This window comes from Chelonoidis abingdonii, chromosome 1, assembly GCF_003597395.2.
Source record: "Chelonoidis abingdonii isolate Lonesome George chromosome 1, CheloAbing_2.0, whole genome shotgun sequence".
In the NCBI taxonomy this organism is placed as follows: Eukaryota; Metazoa; Chordata; order Testudines; family Testudinidae; genus Chelonoidis; species Chelonoidis abingdonii.
In genome coordinates this window covers 175,029,094-175,041,717 of record NC_133769.1, presented here as the reverse complement: position 1 = coordinate 175,041,717, position 12,624 = coordinate 175,029,094, and positions in this window count along the sequence as shown.

Genomic DNA, 12,624 nt, shown 5'->3' with positions numbered 1-12,624 from the left:
TTCAACTAAGTCTAAAACAATTTAGTTAAATTGGTGCACACACCGCGTAACCAGCCCTTATGAACAAAGTGAGCTCTATAAAACTAGCCTTTTGCTCTGAGATACTTTTCCTATGAAAATACTAATACTGATTTCCCTTCTTCCACCAAGTATTTATCTATTTGGCCCAGAGATGTTCTGACTTTTCCAATAATGAACATAATTTTTAGGGCTGTCAATGAATCGCAGTTAACTCATGTGATTAACTCACAAAATTAATTGAAATTCAAAACTTAATCATGATTAATCACAGTTTTAATCACACTATTAAACAATAGAATACTAATTTAAATTTATTAAATATTTTTGATTTTTTTTACATTTTCATACATATTGATTTCAGTTACAACACAGAATACAAAGTGTATATTATGTTTTATCAAAAATATTTGTACTGTAAAAATTATAAACAAAAATAGTATTTTTCAGTTCACCTCATACAAGTACTGTAGTGCAATCTCTTCATGGTGAAAGTGAAACTTACAAATGTAGATTTTTTTTCTTACATAACCGCACTCAAAAACAAAACAATGTAGAACTTCAGAGCCTATAAGTCCACTTAGTCCTATTTTTTGTTCAGCCAATTGCTCAGACAAACAAGTGTGTTTACATTTACGGGCTATAATACAGCCCTCTTCTTATTTACAATGTCATCAGAAAGTGAGAATGAGCATTTGCATAGCACTTTTGTAGATGGCATTGCAAGGTATTTACATGCCAGATATGCTAAACATTCATATGCCCAGTCATGCTTCAGCCACCATTCCAGAGAACATACTTCCATGCTGATGATGCTCATTAAAAAAAAAATTGTTAATTAAATTTGTCACTGAAATCGTAAGGGGGGAATTGTATGTCCCCTACTTGCAATAATATTTTATATATATATAAAAATGAGCACTGTACACTTTGTATTCTGTGTTGTAACTGAAATCAATATATTTGAAAATGTAGAAAACATCAAAAAATATTTAAATAAATGGTATTTTATTATTGTTTAACAGTGTGATTAATCACACAATTAATCACAATTAATTTTTTTAATTGCTAGATAGCCCTATTTTGTGAATCACATACACAAATAGGCTGACCCCTTCAACAAAATCAGAACTTTGTCTACCCAGGGTAAAGTTCTCCATTTTCCCCCAGAAAAATTGGTTTTGTTTTAAAAATTAATAATAATTTTCAGCAAAAGGTACTTTTTTCCTCACTGGCAGATACTGCCTTTCATTTTTTTGAGAACATTTTAAAATGTTTCACTTTTTCCTCATGCCTGCAAAAGCCAGATTTCTCCTCAGCTTGCCCTGGCAGTGAGAATTCTTGCATATACAGTAATTCTGGCTGGGAGCCCTAGCCACCAAAGCAGGATCCTCCCAGAAAGTAGCACAAAGTGTCTTTGCTACTGCACGAAGCTGGCTGAAATCATAATTTTTGAAAGATGTTCTCAAAACATTTTGGCTCAGTCTAGGTGCCATTTCTCTCCCATTGGGCTCAGTTAGTGAGAAAAAGTCTTTTTTCGGCAGGCATGCCAAAAATGAAATTTTGCTAGTTGTCATGTGCTGACATTAGTTCAGCTTGTATTTTTAATTTCATTTTCTTTCATTTTATCTCCCCAGCTCACTCTGTTGTGACTTTCACTCTTCTGCTGCTTCTTTCTCTTTTGGTTTGAATCTCATTCTCCTTCTTCGCCTTTTACTCATTCATCGTTTCCACTACTACCAGTCCTCAAATGAAAAAACATAGGCAAGCTCCAAAACAATTGTGAGACTGGCTTAAAGAATCACTAGGTTTTAAAAGAAATATTGCTTTGTTGTGGTCTGTTTCCTGATTGTTTCAAACAAGTAGGAGGAATCCCCTCCCCCATCCCGCAATCGGTGGTTATAACATCTCAGATTGAAAACTCAGGCTCAAGCGGACATACAAAAAAATCAGACCTTCCCCAAACCTTGCTGCTCAGAATGAGATTTACTTACCCTCTCCCAACCTCTGGAGTAGGGAAGTCTTTTTTGTATCCCTCTCTCCACCCCCACTTTGCTATTATTGTCCTGCATCCCCCACCATCTTAGCCCCTCACAAGCTCCTCCTCCATACCTCCTTCTCCAGGTACCTTCAGTATCCTGTCCCCATCAGTATTGACAAGTATTTTGCCCCATTTCCCTCAGGCTCCTGTCCCTTGTATTCTCCTTTTCTGCCCACTATACAATCATCCTGACTCCCCCTCAAAAAAAACCTTCCGCTACCCCTAGCCTACACTTGCTATAAGTCTCTCTCCCTGTCCCTACTCACCCAGTTTCCCTCTATTTCCCCTTTGCTCCCCACCACCATCTGCCTACCTTCAGCATTTATCCTCTTTCCTTCCCCTGGTCTACCCTGAACACTCTACTCTTCGGTGCTCAGTCTCCCCATTCTCCACATGCCTTTCCCCAAAATAGTTCTTCCTTACTCTAGTGGTGTTGTCCTTATTGTGAAGGTACCCGAACACCAGAGATTCCCACCAGCCTGGTTCTCTTAACCCCACTCCACTCCAGCCCCAGCCGGATGCGGCCCTATGATGCAGCCAGATGGGATGTAGGGTGAGGAGGGTCAGGTCAGGTGGTTGCGTTATGGGGGGTGGGTAGGTGCTGAGGATAGGACAGGCATATGGTGGTGGGTGGGTATTATGAGCATTCTGGCTCCACTACACAACTGCTTGCTCCTCTCTATATTCTGCCTCCTTGCATCCCACAGTCTGACTCCTAGCCTCCACATCTGCCAGGCTGAGTTTCACATTGTGTCTGGTGCGGGGGTTGCCACCCTAGGTGAGAACAGTCTAGCTTCTATCCACTTGGGAACAATGGAAGGTGGTGACTGTCTTTACTACAGATAGCCTCACTTCCACTTACATCTATTGAAGATGACCCATGTGCAGGGTTAGATAGGTATAAAAAGGGTTAAATTAACTTAGTTTAATGAAGGAAATATGTGTTTTGTAGTTTAAGTAAAATAAAAAGGCTTTAGCAGCCATAGGAAGGCTTTGAGAAAACCTAGGAGAAAAACCTAACTGGCAACATAAGCTGTAAAAATGCTGAACTCAAAATGAGACTGATAAGAAAACAGAAGCCTGTAATTATCAGAAATGCTTACAAACTTGTTTTAACAGACAAAGAAGAATTATGCATGTTGAACCAGTAGAGACTCCTAAGGCCGCATTTACACCACAAAGTTAGCTTGACAAAAGCTGCTTTGTGTCAATCTAGTGGTGCCCATGTCTACACTTAAATTTGTCTCCCACTGATGTAAGAACCCAGTTATGGTGACACAATAACATCACCTCCTCAAGTGGCACTGAGCCATGGTCAATGTACTGAGGTCTACACAGCATGTGTGCAGACACTGCGTTATCTGTGTTGATTCTAATATTCCTCTGGGAGCTGTTCCAAAATGCCCGACAATTATTGCTTTTGTCACAATCATGAACTTTACTGCCTGGGAGTCATGGACACCGGAAGCCCCCACATGCACACTTTGAAACCTCACACATTTTTGAAATGCCTTTTCCTGATTCTGTAGCTTGGCAAGCACACCTAGCACCTCTCCATTGTCATGTGCAACTTCCCAGCTGACACATTCCAGATATGCTCCAGCCAGGAGTAGACAAGGAGATATAGGATCTTCTGGGAGACGCTGTGCAGCCACAGCCATGGACCAGCCATAGAAACATCGACATCTACAAGCAGATTTCTTGGGGAATGAAGAAGGGGTATGACAGGGATCAGCAGCAGTGCCGCATGAATGCGAAGGAATGGTGTCAGGCACATCAGAAGACCAGGGAGACTAACAGTAGATCCAATGCTGAGATGAAGATCTGCCACTTTTACAAAGAGTTGCATGCCATATGTTGCAGAGACTAAACTACTATCCTGCAGACCACTGTGAATACCTCAGAGGAAGAGGTGCAGGACATGCATCTGGGGGGAGGAGGAAGGTTAGGTTCCAGCTATTGCACAAGCCAGGACCAATTGAAGACTCCACTCTAGTCCAGTCAGCCTGTGCCACAGGCACCGGCTTCTAATTTTCCCCAGGGGTGTTCAACCCCCTCTTAGCCCCAGGCCCCACCCCTGCTCCACCTTACCTCTTCCTGCCCCTACTCCACCCCTGGCTCCACCCCTTCTCCGCCTCTTTCTGCCACATCCCACTTCTCCCCTTCCCTTCCAGTGCCTCCTGCATGCTGCAGAAGAGCAGTTATGTGATGTGCAGGAAGCACTGGGAGGGAGGAGGAGGAGGAGTTGATCTGCAGGGGCCACCAGCTGGCAGGAGGCACTGGGAGGGGGGAGGGAGCTTGGCTACCGATGGGTGCTAAGCACCCTCTAATTTTTCTCTATGGGTGCTCCAGGGCTGGAGCACCCATGGAGTCAGAGCCTATGGCTCTGGCAGTTGAGCAGGAGTGAGCCCAGTGCAGGGGAAGGAACCTCAGGTAAATGTGTAAATGTATTTTCCATTACAGAGATGGTGCCCCCAACTTATCATGACACAGCTATTGACTTTTCATTAATATACTTGTACTAAAAGAGGTCATGGAACAAGAAAGAGAGATAGAGTTATCTGCTTTTCATTCCCCTGTACAGTTGGAAGGGCGGCATGCAGAGCAGTTTGTTTATGTACACAGGGATGTCCCTTGAGTCCTCCTGAGAGATCTTGATAAAACTTTCATGGAGATACTCTGCAATCTTCTCCCAAATGTTTCCAGGAATGGCAGTCTTATTTCTTCCTCCACGATAGGACACTTTTCTACAACTGTCAGTGATAACTTCAGCAGGCACCATTGCAGTAAATGGGCTAGGGGCATAGAGGTCCTGGTGGCTTTGTGACACCAGCAGCAATTGTGCTTTCTCTACCTTTGTTACCCTCAGAAGTAAGATATCAGCTAAAACCACCACTGCCTGTGGAAAATGGTGCCCATATTCAGTGCCACTTTCATATATCCAGTTTCATACACTTCACTCCTCATTTCCCTCACACACCATGGCTAGTGCTGTGAGAACGGAGTTCTGAATCTTAACTTTTGCTTTTCACCGTGACTATACTGACAATTGTGCCTCTGGGTGTACTATCTGTAGCTGCTGCCATTCCAGCCTTGCGTGGTTCCCCCTTTGCACTCACAGAATGCCCGAGCCAGGTAAGAAGGAGAAAGATGACGCCTCAAGATGACATGTTCAGTGAGATCATGCAAGCCAGTGCTGCATCAGACTGTGAGTAGAGATCCTGGAGGGTGAATATTGCGAACTCTGTGAAGAAAGAAAGAGCAGAGAGGAGAAAGGCCCAGAAGTCCCATCAGGAAACAAAGGGGGAGATGCACATAATGGGGCTTCTCTGGCAGCAAACACACAAGCTGCAAACTCTTGTGGACTTACAGGTTCAATAATCACAGGCTCGCATCTTGTGCAGTCCATGGAGAGCTCCATTATAGCACCTCCCTATACTGCCCTCAAGATTCCTTGTGGCATCAGGGGCCACCTCCCTACTCCTGCTACTCTACACTGGGGGACATTAAAGATAACCACAGCTTCAGTGAGCTGTGAGAGCCACTGCTGCTGTATTTGTAGCTAAAGTGGACATGATTTTTTTAATCCTTTTTAATCTCTGATCAATAAATTCATTAAGTTTTTAATGTATTTGCTTTTATCATGTACAGAATTCTTTACGGTGTTTTTGATACTCAATACAATTCTATTGTTTGGAAAATAATTCATCTTCATTAGTTCCCAGTATATGCTGCAGAATGCCTAGTGGTACGGAAAGCACTCACTCACTAGTTATTGTGCAGCGGGACACAACTCATATGGATCGGTGAAAAAATAAAATGTAATAATAGACATACACAAAGCACCACATGATTCCTAACAGACCCCTAAACAACAGGGCCAGGTACAGCACAATACACCACAACACATTACTGTGGCTCACTGTTCAAGTGCCCTCTCAAAGCCTCCCTGAACCATGTTTAACTTCTCTAATAGTCCTTATGTCTGATTTCTCAAACTCAGCAGACAGCTATTCCACTTCCCCACACTGGTCCGGCAGCAAGTTTCCACCTTTGCTTCACAGACACCATGCAGAACACAGCAGGCAACAACCACTGGAATTGTTTTTTCACTGAGATCCAATCTTGTGCTCTTCAATCAGTGTCCATTCAATCTACTAAAAGTGCATTCAGCTGTCATTCTGCACTTTGGTGTTGTTAAGATGGCTAGTGTACAGCTTCATGAGCCAAAGGTGGAAGCAGTAGGCTGGGTCCCCCAGGACCACTATTGGCATTTCAACATCACCAATGGTAGCCCACTGATCAGAAAAGACAGTCCTTGCTGTAGCTTTCTGCACAATTCTGTGTTTTTGAAGATGTGATCTGCTTGTGCGGAATTCCTTGGAGCTTTAGTTTGCTTGTTACTTTTGTATGAATCTTTAGGTTCCCTATATTTGACAGGGCTGAAATGGGGAAGAGGGGAACGAAGTTAGCCCTTACTTGGGCATGTTTAGTTTAGTCATTTAAGTGGCTCAAAGTCTAACCATTTTTGTATGAAATCACAGCAGAAGATTCATACAAAAGTAACAAGCAAACTAAAACTCCAAAGAATTCTGCACAGCAGAACACAACTTAAGTCATCTGCCCTCATGGAGTTCCTCACAGGAGCTAAAGCAATTAGAGGAAAGATGGTCTTATGATTAAGGCATTGAATGGTGACTCAGAATACCTGGGTTCTACCCAGAGTTCTGGTGTGTCCTTGAGCAAGTCACTTAATCTCTGCCTCACTCAGTTCCTCCTCTATAGAAAGGGAGATAATAGCACTCCCTTTGTCTTGCTCATTTAGACAATATGCTTTTGTGAGCCAGGTCTCTTATACAGTGCATTCAGCATCTAGCACAACAGTGCCCAGTCTTGGCAACACAGATAATTTAAAAAATAATAAACTGAAGTTGATGAAACCTCAAAGGTGTTTGAGTTGAGATTAACTGTTTAAATCTAGACTGTAATTCATACTCTCCGCAGCCCCTCCGTGATTGATTCATTGAAAGCATCCTGTAAAGCTAGCAAATAAATTCACCATCCCCCAAATATCTCTCAAAAAGAGAGGGAAACTACATCTGAAGATCCAGATTGAATAGGCACCAGGGCATGGGCAGTTAGAGTCGGGAGCCTGGAACTGGAACCAGGATCAGAGCAAGATGCCAAGCCAAAGTTCAGAGCTGGATAGTGGGTAGCATCAGGGATTTGGAGCAAGACAGGAGACAGGATCAGATGGGGTTTTGGGATAAGAAGGATAGGAAAGGTGGATGGCAGGGCTTAGGAATTCAGCAAGTAAGCGAAGTCCATAGTAGCAACCAGCCAGGGATTCACTTAGTTGTTTAGACAAGTTTTTCGGGCAACTTTTTGTGCTTCTTTCTGGCTGGAACACTCTGATTAAAGCAATCAGCAGGACTGAACGTTGCTCCCAGTCTGGAGCTTCATAGGTAGGGCCCTTTGCATACTTCACTGGCCCCCTTTTTCCATTGTCTCTCATGAGCTGCTTGGTGGTGGCCTTGAGTTGAGCCCTGCTTGGGGATCCATGGACCCGTATCTGAGGCCCCTGATCCCCTGCAGGCTGTGCCTTGTGAGGATTTGCACATCACTTCTGCCGAACAACACAAAGAGTTTATAATAGACACAAAACAGAATTTCCTTTCAAGATCTTAACAACCTGTCACAAACTATTTTATAATTTCCTCTAATTACTCAATTTTGCACAATTCTCTTTGCCAGCTCTTTGTAGTTCCTACACAGCCTTTTCATTAATTTCTGTATTGCAAATTCCTTTAATCATTTTCTTCTGCACTATTATTCTACTCATAAGGATCGTATCAAGTAAAATTGAGTGAACCATGAAATCTATAGCTGTTCATGTTTCAGTTCAGCTCCTTTCCTCTCTGAAGTATCCCAGTAGCCAGCTCCTAAATGCTCCTTAGGTTTTTTTGTTTTTTTTAAATGGCAATTACACTCTCCGCCATCTTGCACATTTGTGACTTTTGTTGAAGGAAGTAAGCTATAAAAGGTAAAAACGACACTCATTTCACCATTCCATTGTAAAATGAGAAAATGGAAATGATCAACTTTGTTACATGCAGTTCCCTTTCAAGGAAATCAAGTTGATGCAAACACTTTTATGCAACTAAGACCTTTCTGATATATTTCTGAAAAGGTCATCTCCTTGCACAGACGGAACAGCCGGAAGCCTCCAAGGTACAGTACGCCTTTTCCCAGAACTTTAGAGAACTCTCCGTGAGGTATTAGAGCCATATGTACGGCAAGAGGCTGGCTGGTCTGTGGTTGGAGGGGAAAGGCTAGTTGAGTGTGCCAGTGAGTGTGCGCTTAATCTTAATGCGGGGATCTACACACAATGTAATACAGCACCAGGCTGTATTACCTTTTGCATACACTCTCTTTGTACAGTGGGATCCCCAATGTAAGTTGTGTTCTGGAGACATCCATCAGCTCAGATACCTAGGAGTCACAGCTACAATAGAGCTGTGGGAGAGGCCAGAGGAACCCAGTTTCAGTGTGGTGGTGTCAAGGTATTATTCCCACTTTGAACTTTAGCGTCCAGAAAGTGGGAACCTGCATGTACCCCTCTAAATTTCATTCCTAGCTTAGATCTGATAACGCCGTCACCAACCAGAAATTCCAGCATCTGGTACACTCTCTGTCTCCCCAAAACCTTCCCTGGGGAGCCCAAGACCCATAAAACAAAGAGGAATAAACCATTCCCCTTCCTTTCCCCTTCCCAGATTTTCCCCTCCCTGGGTTACCCTGAAAGATCACTGTGATTCAACTCCTTGAATCTTAAAACAGAGAGGAATTAACCTTCCCCCTCCTTCCTTTTCCCCCACCAATCCCTGGTGAGTCCAGACCCAATTCCCCTGGGTCTTGCATAAGAAAAAAAAAATCAATCAGATTCTTAAAAAAAGAAAGCTTTTAATAAAAGAAAGAAAAAGTAAAAACTACCTATATAAAACCAGGATGGAAAATGTTTACAGGACCTCAGCTTTACATAGACTAGAGGGACTCCATCCCCCCTAGCCTAAGTACAAGTTACAGCAAACAGAGGTAAAATATCCTTCCAGCAAAATACACATTTACAAATAAAGAAAACAAAACATAAATCTAATCCACCATTTCTAGCTAATACTTACTATTTTGAACATGAAAGACTGTTTCAGAAAGATTGGAGAAACCTGGTTGCACATCTGGCCTCTCTTAGCCCCAAGAGAGAACAACGAACAAAAAAAAAAAAAATCAGCACGAAACAAAGACTTCCCTCCACCTAGATTTGAAAGAAAATTGTCCCCTGATTGGTTCTTTGGTCAGGTGTCAGCCAGGTTCACTGAGCTTGTTAACCGTTTACAGGTAAAAAGACATTAACCCTTAACTGTCTGTTTATGACAGGTGGGCACAAGGTTTCAGCTCAGACAGCTCTTGCATCCTGCAGATCCCACTGATGTATTATTTATTAGATCTCTTGCAGTAGTAGCTAAGGACCCCAAACATGAAGTAGAGCCACAAAGAAAGAGCCTCCATCCAGTTTCTGCTGGGGTGGATGGCTGATGGTCCTGTGGAGCTGGAATATGGCCAGGAGCATGGAAATGGTAGGGCACTTGGAGCTAGATTTAGGGTTCCAATGCGTAGAGCTTCCAGCCCTTGGGTAAGGGTTCCTAAGGATAGGGCACTTGGAACTAGGGATAGGGTACCCATGAGTAGGGATTCCAGCACTAGGGTTAGGGTTGCTAAGGGCAGAGCACTTGGAGCTAGGATTAGGGTTCCTATTGGGAAGAGATTCTCGCCCTAAGGTTAGGATTCCTAAGGGTAGGGCATTTGGAGCTAGGGTTAGGGTTCCTATGGGTAGGACACTTGGAACTAGGGTTAGGGTTCTTATGGATAGGGCTTCCCGCCATAGGGTTAGAATTCCTAAAGGTAGGGGACTTGGAGTTAGAGTGAGGGTTCCTAAGGGTGGGGCACTTGGAGATAGGCTTAGGATTCCTATGGGTAGGGCACTTGGAGCAAGGGTTACGGTTCCTATAGATAGGGCTTCCCGCCCTAGTGTTAGGGCTCCTATGGGTAGGTCACTTGGAGCTAGAATTAGTGTTCCTAAGGGTAGGGCACTTGGAGCTAGGGTTAGGATTCCTATGGGTGGGTCTTCCAACCCCAGGGTTAGGGTTCCTATGGATAGGGCATTTGGAGCTAGCGTTAGTGTTCCTATGGGTAGGGCACTTGGACCTAGGGTTAGGGTTGCTAAGGGAAGGGCACATGGAGCTAGTGTTCCCCTGGTTAGAGTAGTTGCAGCTAGGGTAAGGGCTCCTAAGGGTAGGGCACTTTAAGTGAGGATTAGAGTTCTTAAGGGTAAGGCTTCCATCCCTTGGGTTAGGGTTCCTAAGGATAAGGCACCTGGAGCTGGGGTTAGGGTTCCTAAGGGTAGGGCACTTGGAGATAGGGTCAGGGTTCCTATGGGTGGGGCTTCCGATCCTCGGGTAAGGGTTCCTATAGGAAGAGGATGTGGAGCTCGGCTTAGAGTTCCTGTGGGTAAGGCTTCCTGCCTATGGTTAGGGTTCCTAAGAGTAAGGAAGTTGGAGCCATGGTTAGGGTTCCTATGGGTACGTCACCTGGAGCTATGGTTAGGGTTCCTAAGCTTAAGGCACTTGGAGCTAGGGTGAGGGTTCCTATGGGTAAGGCACCTTGCCCTAGGGTTAGAATTCGTATGGGTAGAGCTCTTTGAGCTAGGTTTAGGGTTCCTACGTGTAGAGATTCTCTCCCTTAGGTTAGAGTTCCTAAGGGTAGGGCACTTGGAGCTAGGGTTAGAGTTCCTAAAAGTATAGCCGTTGGAGCTGGGGTGAGGATTCCTATTGGTAGAGTTTCTTGCCCTAGAGTTAGCATTCCTATGAGTAGGGCACTTGGATCTAGAATTAGGGTTCCTATGGGTGGGGCTTCTGACCCTAGGGTTCCTATGGGTAGGGCATTTGGAGCTCGGGTCAGAGTTCCTATGGGTAGGGAACTTATAGCTAGGGTTAGGGTTCCTACGGGTAGGGCACTTGGAGCTAGGGTTAGGGTTTCTAAGTGTAGTGCACTTGGAGCTAGGGTTAGGGTTCCTATGGGTAGGGCACTTGTAGCTATGGTTAGGATTCCTATGGCTAGGGCTCTTGGATCTAGGTTTAGGGCTCCTATGGGTAAGGCAGGCTGCCCTAGAGTTAGGTTCCTATGTGTAGGGCACTTGGTCCTAGGGTTAGGGTTCCAATGGGTAGGGCTTCGCGCCCTAGGGTTAGGAATCCTAAAGATAGGGCACTTTGATCTAAGGTTATGGTTCCTATGAGTAGGGCACTTTGAGCTAGGGTTAGGGTTCCTAAAGGTAGGGCAGTTTGAGCTGGTATGAGGGTACCTATTGGTAGGGTTTCTCGCACTAGACTTAGGGTTCCTATGGGTAGGGCGCCCCGCCCTAGGGTTAGGATTCCTATGGGTAGGGCATATGGAACTAAGGTTAGAGTTCCCATGGGTAGGGCACTTGGAGCTAGGGTTTGGTTTCCTATGGGTAGGTCACTTGGAGCTAGGATTAGAGTTCCTATGGGTAGGGCTTCCTGCCCTAGGGTTAGGGTTAATAAGGGGAGGGCACTTGGAGCTAGAGTTCGGATTCCTATGAGTAGGGTACTTTCAGCTAGGTTTAGAGTTCCTAAAGGTCGGGCAGTTGGAGCTGGGGTGAGAGTTCCTATTGGCAGGGCTTCCTGACCTATGGTTAGGGTTCCTAAGTGTAAGGCACTTGGAGCTCGGGTCAGAGTTCCTATGGGTACAGCACTTTTAGCTAGGGTTAGGGTTCCTAAGGGTAGGGCACTTGGAACTAGGATTAGGGTTCCTATGGGTAGGGAGCTCTGACCTAGGGTTAGGATTCCTATGGGAAGTGCACCCTGACCTAGGATTAGAGTTCCTATGTGTAGGGCACTTGGAGCTTGGGTTAGGGTTCCTATGGGTAGGGCTTCCCGCCCTAGGGTTAGGGTCCCTAAGAGTAGGACATTTGAACTTAGAGTTAGTTTTCCTATGTGTATGGCGCCCCAACCTAGGGTTAGCATTCCTATGGGTAGGGCACTTGGTGCTAGGTTTAGGATTCCAAAGAGTAGGGCCCTTGGAGCTAGAGTTAGGGTTCTTATGGGTAGCCCATTTCAAGCTAAGGTTAGGATTTTATGGGTAGGGCACTTGGAGGTAGGGTTAGTGTTCCTATAGGTAGGGCACTTAAAGCTAGGGTTAGGGTTCCTCTGATCAGGGCTTCCCGCCGTAGCATTAGGGTTCCTATGGGTAGGGATTCCCTCCCTAGGGTTAGGGTTCGTAAGGGTAGGGCTCATGGAGCTAGTGTGAGGATCCCTTTGGGCATGGCACATGGATCTAGGGTTAGGGTTCCTATGGGGAGGGCACCCTGCCCTAGGGTTAGGGTTCCTAAAGATAGGGCACTTGGAGCTATGGTTAGTGTCCCTATGGGTAGGGCACTTGGAGCTAGAGTTATGGTTCCTTTGGGTAGAGCTTCCCGCCATATGGTTAGGGTT